This window comes from Saccostrea cucullata, unplaced genomic scaffold (genome assembly GCF_032062105.1).
Source record: "Saccostrea cucullata isolate Sc308-1 unplaced genomic scaffold, CSIRO_AGI_Scuc_v1 ctg23882, whole genome shotgun sequence".
NCBI classification, from domain to species: domain Eukaryota; kingdom Metazoa; phylum Mollusca; class Bivalvia; order Ostreida; family Ostreidae; genus Saccostrea; species Saccostrea cuccullata.
In genome coordinates this window covers 1-12,832 of record NW_026941039.1, presented here as the reverse complement: position 1 = coordinate 12,832, position 12,832 = coordinate 1, and the positions used below count along the sequence as shown (strand labels likewise).

Sequence of the window (12,832 nt, the reverse complement as noted above, 5' to 3'; positions counted from 1 at the left end):
TGCACGCACCAAGTCCATATGACGAGGCATCGACGGAAAGTTTGACATCCTCATTAACGTCGAAATATTTCAATGTCGGCGTGGACGTTATTGCTCCTTTTAGATCATTAAAGGCTTTTTCCTGTTCTTCATTCCAGTGCCATGCGACGTCGGATTCTAGCAACTGTCTGAGTGATTGATTCCTGGTAGACAAGTTTGGAATAAACTTTCCTAAGTAATTGATCATTCCCATGAATCGCTGTAGTTCCTTCTTGTTTTCTGGTGCTGGAATTGCTAGAATTGCTTTGATTTTTTCACCACTGGGCTTCACACCATCTGAACTGAAAACATGTCCTACATATTCAACTTCTGATTTGTTTACTTTGTACTTGTCCTTGTTGAAGCGTAATCCGACATCCTCAGCTCTCTTCAGTATTTGACTCAGTTTTTCCAAGTGTTCCTGTTTACTATCTGCTCTCATCAAAATGTCATCTGCAATCACTTCACAAAGCTGATTTTCAAATACATGAGACATGGCCCTCTGAAACACTTCCGGCGCTGACGATATTCCAAACGGAAGTCTCTCGAACTTAAATCTTCCAAAGGGTGTATTAAATGTGGTGAACCATGAACTCTCCTCGGTCACACGATTCACCAAATTCAAGTCAATTTTACTTGAGTCCAAGAACAGGTTGGACGTCATCATCAACAATCTGTATATCCAGAAGAAAATACTGGTCCTTGTGTCTCACTGACGTGTGTACTTTTCCACAGGCTTTCACGGCATGTCCAGAGTAGGAAACTAATTTACTGTTGCTACGCATCAGCTGTTGTGTCAGTGTTGGCATACTCGCACGCTTTAAGACTCATGACGTTGCACTGGGGTTCAGTATCAATTTTTAGCCGGGCTTATTGCTCAAAGAGCAATTGCCGGCTTATGTGATCCTGTTCAAGGCAGGATGTTGACCCCATAGTCGCCATTTTAAAGTTACGTGCAAAAATATAGCTCTTACTCTCAACCGTTTTTGAGATAATACAAACGCTAAATAAAGCAACAAAAATAAAACGAAGTTTTATCTATATAAAATAAACATTAGTAGTAATGACTTTGAAAACTTCAAAAGTCAAAGAACATAGTTCATTAGCGTAAGGATTTTTGATAATCAGTGTTACCGTAGTTCTCTACACATACGAGGTAAAGCAGGAGAGGGAACCAGACTGGCCTGTTTGTTTACATTCAGCTGCGGTACCACATTTATTCTGATTCTGACAAAATCGGACCGTGGTATTATTATCGTTTTACAAACAGCGTGACAGTTTACTTGATAGGGCGTGCTAAACTTTTGTATGCTGATCATCATTTTATTCATCGATTGGATGTTTGATTTCAATGGAATCAACAATACTTTGCATATGGAACACAGAACCCAACAATACCACTGATAATACTGACCAATCGTATTGAATGAGTATGCAGTAAACAACAATTACATGTGGACGGAAAAAGCAAGTTTTACAATCTATAATGATGATATTGATAGCTACATAGTACAGCACTAGCAGGATAGCCTAACTAATTCTACTAGTATTCTTTAAATTCTCTTATACGTATATAAAAACCCCATCCTGTCAAATCACAACAAATATAATACTTTTTTAGAGGACAGAAAACGGGCTTTGACTGACCACATGTTGCTGGTGAGTATAAATGCCGCACTGGTAAACAATCATTCACTCTGATTGGCCAGTATTATCAGGGTATTGTTGTATTCTGAGTTTCATATGCAAATTAGTATTGATTCCATTGAAATCAAACATCCAATCGATGAGCAAAATGATAATCAGCATACAAAATTTTAGCACGCCCTATCAAACAAACTGTCAAGCTGTTAGTAAAATGATAATAGGATTGAAAAACTCACTGTCAGTGTCTTATCATTTATATTGATAGTTTTAAAATAATTTTTCATCAGAATATAAACGTGATTCATGTAAGAAATCCATTTTACTCTGTAAATGAGCCCGGCTCTCTGTACTTCTGAGTACTTTGATAAAGTTAATGGGTTTTGCATCATTGACTAGTAGCTTCACTGTCCAATCATCATCCTTGTGTGTGTCAATTGAATACATGAAAAAGTCATCATCTGAGTCTTCGCGGCTCTCTTCAATATGATGAACTTTTGCTTTCCTCGGGTTTCTGTGTTTAACAGGATGTGTCCGCATCTTAGCCTTGCACAGGACTGCGAAATGGTTCTTCTGATTACACTTATTACATGATTTTCCGTAAGCTGGACAATGATCTGGCCCCTTAGGATGATCTAATCCACAGTATTTACACTGACCTTTATGTTGGGGTTGCGCATCCTTCTGTTTGTATCTCTGTTTCTTGTCTCTGTCTGCGTGAACATAGATTCCATCCTCTGTAGTTCTTCTAAAACTTTGTCCTTTCTCGGAGCTGCGTGAACTTCCGCTGCCCTACAAATGTCTATGGCACTCTGCAGTGTGAGTTCTCGTTCTCGTAGCAATCTGGCACGCACAGTATTACTTCGAATTCCACAAACGATTCGATCTCTTATTAAAGAATCTCTCAGTTCACCAAATTCACATACACTTGCCTTTTGTTTGAGTTCAGTCACAAATGCGTCGACCGGTTCTTCTCCTTTTGATTTCGAGTATTAAAACTGTGTCTCTCATAGGTTACATTTTTCCTAGGATTGCAATATTCCTTAAATTTCTTTTTGATATCTGCTACTTTAGTTTTATCGTCGTCTCCCGTCCACGTGAATGTGTTATAAACATCGATGGCGTCCGGTTCCAACACGTGGAGTAGGGTCATCCCCAGGACTTTGTCTCCTTTGCTTGCGACACCGCTCGCTACAGCGTAAACATCGTACTGCTTCTCGAATCTTCTCCAGTTCTCCGCTAAGCTTCAAGTAAAGTTAAGTCCGGGTGGCGGCGGTAACCGATTGTGCCATTTCAAGATTTTTTTTCTTCTGACACCATGTAGCACAAACAGACTCAAGATGGCGATGAGAACTAGTTTATTACAACACGTGCAGCATCATCATGAATAACAAGGAAGATAACTCTATTTTAACATTTACAAATAACACCAGTATATGAGTTACTGTTCTTAATATTGCTAGAGAATGTCACATTCCATACCTTTATTTTTGTTTTCAACACCTCAATTTTTTTCAAGCAATCTAAAGGCCTGTGATTACGATACCAACGAGGCACACGTATATCCCAACCCTCCATAACATTTTTGTGAGACATGTCGTTCAAATGATATAAAATTTCATCTAAAAAGCGTTAAAATGTCGAAATAAATTAAAATACATGTACTAAGACTACTTAAGTACATGTATTTTTTAAAAATATCATTTGATTAAGTTTTAAGTGACCCAAAGTCCGTACAGTTGTATTTTATCCGGGACCGCTTTCTAAATCCCCATTTTAAAATTGAGTCTTACACATTCTGAGCATTGCCATTCCGAATCTTGCACACGTCTTATGACTGAAAAAACTTTTTATATGCAACATCACATTTTCTTTTATTTTCTTAAGTACACGTGTATAAAGTATGTGGTTATATTCACAAAGTCCAGTCATCGCCGAGAAGAAAAAAAATTAAAAGTCTTGATTTACTCACCATTTCAGCACAATATTACAGTACTGCTCTGTCTCTTAAATAAACAAAAGTAATTGTGATGTCATAGTAAGAATGTCATAATGTTTGACCTTTTCTTTACTAAGGGTGAGAAGAAGACTTGACATACCACAGTTAATAAAACTCATGCAAATTATTCGCATGTATTATTCTATCTTTCCCCAAAGTTGTTAATTTATTTATTTTCAATTCTCAGAAAAGTACAGAATCCTTTTTTTTAGGGGAAATCATAAACGTAAGTAGTGGTTATACTTACAAGTATTTATATGATGCAATCTTGCGAAATTTTTCGACCGGTGAAAGATGCATATCTTATCGAGTTGCATTATAATATAATACTAAATCCTGTGCATTCGCTGGGAATTATATTGAATTTATAGTGACTGTTACCACTACCGACAGAAAATATATATTACTGTTTCTACTTACAGTCTGTAGGCTTATAGAAGGAAGAAACACTTGGTTCAAAATCCCGCATGAAGTAGATGTACATGTACGTCTCTACCTTGTTTTTGTACAAACTTGAAAAATTAAATAATAATTTTATTAATCAATTTTTTTGTGAAAACAATTAAACTGTTATATTTTTTATGTATGATACTCTTATTTAATTTTCGTGAAAGAAAAAGCAGCGAAAATGCACATTTTACTGATAATAGATTTTTTTTTTGGGGGGAGGGGGGTATCAAAATTCACAGATTCTTGGGTCTTGGTTTATAAATATGTATGTATCTTATTGATAAGTAAAAAAATATATTTTACTTTTTTTTTTACTTATCAACAGATTTCAACGTCTTATAAAAATGCCGAAAAATATTTTGTTGATTAATATTGATTAAAATGCCATCATCTGTCGTCAGTGTTTGCCATGTTAACTATTGTCTGCTGTTCAAGACAGCCAAAATCTCTGGATCATCATAATCAAACGCTTGCAGCACACTTATTAAACAACAAAGAATATCCACATTATAAGCAGTTATGCACTACTACTGATTAGAGAGCCTAAATTTATTATTATATATTCAACAAGAAATGTGAAAGTGGAGTAGCTCAGTTTGACCAATTTTTCTTGAACAAGTATTGAAATTTAATTTTATTTTGTTTTCATTTTGCGTCATTAAAAATTATTGTTTTATATCTAACAGAAAAATAGTTTAAGGTAAGATCGAAATGGGAAGCCATCAAACGAAACTTACAAAAGTAAATGATTTTTCAGGGTTCGACACTAACGGTAGACCGGCGGCCCGAGTCCACCAAATTTTTAGAAGGTCCACCAATGCACAGAACCCAGGTGGACCGTCGGTCCACTTAAATTTTAAGCTTTAATAATAGAAATTACATTAATAATGACAATTGTTCCCTGTTTGTTTTCAATCTCGATGTAATTGACAACAGAAAATAAGTATTTTACTCTAAGTAACTCATACTTGTATGAAGCGAAATAATTTTCGTACGACTTGTTGAAAAATGTATTACCGGATATTGAACTTAAAATAACATAGGGAAAAGACCACTAATTATTTTCCCATAGAACTCCATACAAACCTTAGGCCCTCTCAGTACTTTACTATGACAATTTCAGAAAAATCTTTAGCATCATTTCAAACTTTGTTCTAAGCCCTAACAAAAAATACTGAAAAAAAATATGGTCCCATTGCATTTATAGGTCAAAATTGCAGTTATTTTCAACTTATAGAGATTCGCAGTAAATAACACGCGACATAAAAAATCAACCCCCACTCCTAAAATCTTCCCTGGTATTTCTATAGTTTCTGTAATATTCCCTCATCCCATCATTTATTTCAAAGGTCATTAATTTTACTTTAAAATGAAAACAATTAAATACCTGATTTCAGCCAATGGCGTAACGCCTACCCATTCAGTATTCTGTTTAACAAAGCCATGTGTGCATCCGGGGATTTGGTGCTCTTATTCCAACAGAATGCTACGAAATTGGTTGGGTGTTCAATCTCCCCCCAAGAAAAAAGCAAAATAACCGAAGAAAAAAAAGAAGTGCAGCAAAAGTACGAGGCTGAAAAAAGATGCCGCTCATTCCAAAAGGCATGGCAGTCCACGTTCCCATGGTTAGTGCATGATCCAGACAAAGATATTATGACATGCAATGTGTGCACAAAATATCAAACTGGGACGCCTGGAAGTTTTGTACAGTACCCGCATCGTTATTCTTTACAGGATACACGATACGATAGGATACACGCACGATACGATAGGATACACGCACGATACGACAGGATACACGCACGATAGGACAGGATACACGCACGATAGGATAAACGCAAAACACGATAAACGTAAAACACGATACACGCAAAACACGATAAACGGAAAACACGATAGACCTGATAAACGATCTACACGATAGGATAAACGCAAAACCTGATAGGATTGTTTCAAAATGCGGAACTTTTTTTGAAAAGACGAAAAGATTATTTTGAATTAAATTTAAAGATTAAAGATTATTTAAATTAAATCATATTTTAATTTAAATACTCGCAGTCTTCAAATCTAAACTATAAAGTACATTTAATTATTATAAAAAGAACCTGAGATCTCTGTATTAATTTTACAAAAGTTGTTTATTCATATATATATAAAAAATTGACAGTGATTAAATGGATTTTTATGAAATGGAGACTGTATTTTTTTTTTATTTCTTCTAAGTGTGTGAATTTTGAAACTCTATAAACAGATTTATTATTTATGAAAAATATACATTTTAATTTTCTATCTAATAAATTTATCTACAAGTACCAAGTTATTTCACGGAAGAAATTTACGCAATTAATTAAATACATGTATTTGTATTTATTGTCTAAGGCTTATTATCTGCGATGTATCCAAAATCGCAATTAAATATTAATATCTTAGAAAATAATACAAGTAGAAGACTGGCCGAAAGAAAGGTTTAAAGAAAACGGCTTTAACAAAATTAATAAATTTAACATGATAGATCTATCAAGAACGAAAAAGTTCAAGAAAATAAAATTTTCTGAATAGAAATCTAAATAATTATTAAAATAATGGCGCTCTGCATTAATACATGTAAACTGTGTCATGAGAATTTGAATCTGCTACAACTGCACATGTACGTTTACGCTAAGCTCTGACTCATGTAAATGTAAACATTTTACATTACAGATACTTAAAACCTCGTATTTATTAACGAACATTGAATGGTTAAATACTTTCTTCTTTACAATACAAAACAAAAATTAATTAACAAATATTAAAAGAGTGAAATGCGACTTTTCCGACTAAATAATTATAAATTATTGCTATTAAATTCTGTGTGTACTGGTTCTAATAATAACGAAAAATAGGTTAAATTCGGCAAATGAATTATTAAACCTTAAAAATCATTTTACACTGACCCCGTAATCTCATATTAGGCATATTCGAAGAGCGGTATTTTGAAAGTCCGCAGCCAATTTAAAATTAGATAAACAAGATCTAACCAAATAGCCAAATATAATATTGAATTCTTAAATAAAGTTATATACGTATGGAATAAAATCGATTAATACTATAAATTGATTCGGTGTATTTATTAGTCTTGCATGGTCACGGCGGATCAGACGACTCCTTTTGTTTTATTTTTATAGTAAGATACCGTTAAAAAAATATTGCGGGCTAATTTTCATAGTTTAGAATGTTAGAACTACTTCATCCGTTTCTACGATCAATGAAATTGTTTCCTAGAATTAATTTTGTCCGTTTTACGTAGAAAACCCGATGACCCGACAGTGCACGTACCATAAGTGCAGTGTATTTTTTATGTTTATTAAAAGACTTATTTACATGAACATAATGGAAACATTGTACGAAATGAAAAAGAATAAACGGAGTGAGTTTAGGGACTTCATTTCATTAAATTGATTTATTTGAATTTTTATTTAACATTCAAGATGATTTTTTAATCCATAAATCGTACAATTATTTAATGTATTTTGAAATATATCTTTGATAAAATTGTTCAAACAAGTTAGCAACAAAATCCCGAAAATAAGTAGATGCGTTTCACTAGAACCAGGTAGTATTCGAGGTTACTAATTGACCCCAGGTGAGAAATCAGTACAGGTATGTTGACGGTGATCACACACACACGGGCCGTGGTGTCAGTTAGGGGAGAAGGGGGAGGGGGCGGTTGATCGCACAGGAAGACAGTGTTGCTAATTAGAGAGCTACACATACGTGTCAGTTTTCTTGTAAGGAAAGGTCTTTGATTTATTTTGATTTTTGGCATCCCGATGGATTATATTTTGAGTTTATTTCCACGCCGAAAAGGTAAGCTGTGAAAAAACTTCATGTTTTCCCCTGTACATGTATATATTATTTTTATGTTATCTAATGTCAGATAAAATTAATGAAAATCTTCTATTTTATAGTAACAGCCATGGTGTGATAAATTGGGTAGAATATTTTCATTGATTATATTTTATAATTTTGATTTCTTTTATTAATTTAGACATATGTCAAGGGATTTATAATTAGCTGTAAAAAATAAATTTAAAATTTGAACGTATACGGCCAAAATCGTTGTTAAAATCATCTGGATCAGTGTCTTATTATGTTCCCCAAACGAAGTTTGGGAACATATTGTTTTTACTTTTTCTGAATTTTTTCTTTGTTCTCCGGTACTTTTTTGTCCGCGAGTGTTCTCGTAAACTACTCATCCGATCTAGGTGAAACCTTTTTAGGGTCACTAGGTATGTTATGTAGATGTGCGGAACGAAGGTCATTTTGCGCGCACGTGCGTGCAGGTGCGCGCACGTGTAACACGTGAAATGATCAATATAATAGATTTAGCCGTAACTTTTTAAATATTGGATGAAATGCTTTGAAACTCATAATATAAGGATATAATAGTAGTATAGACATGATGACATGGTCAAAATAGCAAGATCTCACGCGCATGCAGGTGCCCTTCGCTGCGATTGGCTGAAACTTAAAGTCTAAATATCTATTTTGTTTTCTGACAAAATCCTTTGAAATTTTGAACATAGTCTTACATTATGAAGATCTACAGCATGATATATAAGAATAATCATGAACGCACGCACATGCACGTGTGCTGCAATCTGATTGGCTAAAACTTTAAATGCCTACAACTTTCTTGGTTCTCAATAATACAGGGTGAAATTTCAAATATGAATAGATATAATGATTGCCTACATTATACTACTATCAAAAGTAAATACATGGACGTGCATGCACATGCGACCGCACACAATGTATTAAAAGACAGTATATTTGAGTGTTTGATGTTCATGCAGAATTAAGAACTTCTAAATGTCAAGACATGTAACATGCTGCAGCATGCAGATCTTTTTACCCTTGACCTTGAAACTTAGGTCAAGGTCACTGGTAACCTGAATAAAATGTTGATATTAACTATTTACCAAATCACCTTGACCTATGAACTTGAAATCGACCTTAACCTTTGTCCTTGACCCAAGGGTAAAAAGAAACATGAAGTACATGTACATGTATCTAGAAACACCTTTTAGAGTTTATTTCGGTTGACAGTTAGAAGTTAAAGAGGTGGTGGTTTTTAATGACCTTGACCTTTCATCCAAATGTCACAATCAATCTTAAGTTCTTGGAATAAGATACAAGATTCAACTCCAACGTTAAATAGGTTAAGAATAAAAATACCCCCCACCCCACACACACACACACACAAACAAATCAAATTAATGGCAACGTAGAGAATCACTGTTAAACTCAAATAACACCTCGGACCCACATAAAATTTCAGGAAAACTGTAGAAAAGAGTTCGAGGAAAGTGTATTAAAATATTTCATTTTGAGTTTCCAAAGTATATAGAAATTATTAATTTATACAGAAAAAATTACAAATCCTGTCGTGTTTAAAATTAAAGTGCAGATGACCAAAGTTGGCATATAAGCCTTTTATAGCCTATTTATTCAGATGTCGTTAATAGCATTCGATTCTACTGATTTGAAATAATATTTTAATACCAAGCATCCTTTGTTTAATTTACCTTTGAAATTTATTTGAATTTTTTTTAGAATTACGCAATCCCCAGAAATAGCGATTTTAGGTATATTAAAAAATCAATATACATGTACGCTCCTTCGTAAAATAATCAGATATTTGCATTCATGAAAAAAATATTAATAAGAAGGTGTTAAACAATATAGGTCACATTAGCTGACACGAATGTCTTTTTAAACATCTCTTGTAAAACCCAGAGAGTAGCCCCCTATGCATTGGAAAAAATGAATAGTTCCGCTCAAAAAACCTTTATATATTTATTTACAAAGTATATAAAATTTACCAGGCACAGGTATCAGAGTTGTCAAAATGGCCTGAGAGGAAATATTAAAAAAATTCTGAACAGAAAAGAAAATCCCTTTTCCATGTATGGAACTACTATTGAATAAGTTCATTTTGATTGGTTAGGTATTGGCGTGATAGCCTTAGTCGACTTTAACCCTGCCTTGTCGTCGGAATAAAACCAACTTTGAGCCCGAGGTTTAAATAAGTAGAGAAATAAAATGTGAATTGATATATTAAAAATATGACATATGCTTGAGAAATGGTAAATTTATGTATGTATTTTTTTCTTTGATTTGCGGGATAGAAAGATATGTTAATCACTTAATCAACATGCCATCTTGCATATGCATGTACATGTACGTGTGCGCGCATGCAAAACGTTAAACAATATATCGTTGATAGTTGATATCATTGTAACTTTTATATTCTTAAATGAAATCTTGGGATACTTAGCATATTTATAAAAGGTCTTAGAGGAATAAGGCACGATAAGGGACATGGGGAGCGTTTGGGGAACATCTGTAACGGTCCCCGTTACAATTAGCACTAGTTTTATATGATATTTGTAACATCAAGACTTTAAATAATTGTGCATACATGCAGGTCAGACGCGTAAACATATTTCTAACGTTATCAGACGATAAACAAGGAAAAATAGAATATTGCGTGAAAAAAAGATACATTTCAATATCCTGCTTATTATTAATTTATTTGCTTTTTGTCTACGCGAACATCGTAGCTTACCAAAAATCTTTCTCCGGTAACTCCGATTCATTTGAGAAAATCATATTAATAGTATTTAATTTTGACAAAATTAATCATACAATTCGATAAATTATTTTTTAAAGAAATAGACCAGTTGATCGATCACTTATAATTTCATTTCCGAAAAAAAGAGTTACTGTTTAAATTTTACAATTACTCTCTGCTTTACCATGATATAATTATTTTATTTATTTAATTATTTATTTATTAATAAATCAATTTATTTATTCATGAAATACGCGATTAATTATTTTTTCCTTCTACGCTTTAATATTTCTTATATTGATGAAAAAGAAAGGGATAAATCTTGATTTTCTCTTTTCGGTTGAATTAATCTTATTTTTATTAACAAAACGAAAAAGAAATTCGGAATAGCTCAGAAGTTTCTTTACATAGTAAAGATAAAAAGCGAGGGTTTCCGAATATACACGATAAACGCAAAACACGATACACGATAGAACCTGATAAACGATCTACACGATAAACGCAAAACACGATCAACGGAAAACACGATAGAAAACGCAAAACCTGATAAACGGAAAGCACGATACGATAGGATACGATAGGGATACACGCACGATACGATAGGATACACGCACGATACGATAGGATACACGCACGATAGAACACGATAGAATTGTAAAGAATAACGATGCGGGTACTGTAACAGGTACCAAAAATTTTAAGATTAATGTCATTAAAAAACACGAACTGTCGGACGTGCATACTAGAAGCCTTGCAAGGGAACATGCCTCGAAGGAACCCTTAGCAGAATCAACGGTTTCCCCAAAGCCCTTGTGATGATAAACTAGGCTGCTGTGGAGAAGTTAACATTTTTATTCAGATATGCACACTGTATTGCGAAATCAGGAAGACCATTCACTGACTATGTAACACTCTGCATGTTAGATAAAGCAAAAGGTTTGCAGATTGGCAATACTTATCTAACCGATAAGTATTGCCAGCAGTTTGTGTCATATATAGCTGATGTGCATAGAGATCTACAGAAAGAGAAAGTTGAACATGCTTCATTCCTTTCAATTATATCGGATGGATCTACTGATACCTCTTCTAAGGAAACCGAAATCGATATATTAAAGCATCTGTGAACTGTGAGGTATGTCATAATGATATATTATATATATATTAAGAATATATGAAAAAATATCTTTATATATAATAAATAAAAGTATACTATCTTCAGGTGTTCACATACTTTGCTGGACTAAAACATGTTAGCAAAGCTGACGCCGAGGGGATTTCAAGAGCCATTTCAGGCTTATTGGATACAAGATTTGGACCCCTTTGGCGTTCCAAGGTGGTCGCCATGAGCACTGACGGAGCTTCGGTTATGGTGGGTAAAAAAGGGGGCGTTGTCAAGATGATCAGCGACATGACGAACAGGCCTTTTCTTAAGGGGATACACTGCTCAGCACACAGGTGATTTTACAAATCTTATGTTTTTACTCATTAACATTGACATAATGATATGAATGTAAATTCTTTAGTTATAAGATCCAAATTAAAATGCTATGCTGCCTAATTTTTTCAGGTTTGAATTGGCGTACAAAGATGGCATCAAAGATATTCCAATACATAAGAAGTGTGAACTCCTTCTTCTAAATTTGTATCTGTTCTACAAGTAAGTACAAGGTTTTTTTTTTTAAAAATTTGTTTTAGAAAGTAGTCCACATTAAACAATTATTATATGAGGGAGATGAAATTAAATAAACTAATGGATTTATTTTTTGCATTTAGATACAGTTCACTGAGCAGAGCAAATCTTAAGATAGCATTTGATTCCATTGGGAAAAATGTTGGTCCCAACCCGTGTAGGTGGAACAAGGTGGTTACCCCATACTGAGAGGGCTTTGAAGCATGTGATCACTGGCTATGATGGCATTGTTCTTCATCTGGAACAGGTACACAGCGTTTTTGAATATTCAAGTTTGTTATGTTGATATTACATATATACATGCTGTGTGTAGTCAATTTAACATGTGTAATTTTTATTTTAATTTCATTTGAATATTACTTAGGGATATTTTTTTTAAGGATGTTCACAATCAAATACCCTTTAAAAAAAAAGA

At 33.7% G+C, this 12,832-nt stretch overlaps 1 pseudogene; it reads left to right on the top strand.

Annotated features, from left to right (window-relative positions):
• The first annotated feature begins 5,694 nt into the window (after nucleotides 1-5,694).
• On the top strand, nucleotides 5,695-12,664 carry LOC134256988 (zinc finger protein 862-like; annotated as a pseudogene).
• Nucleotides 12,665-12,832: the final 168 nt, after the last annotated feature.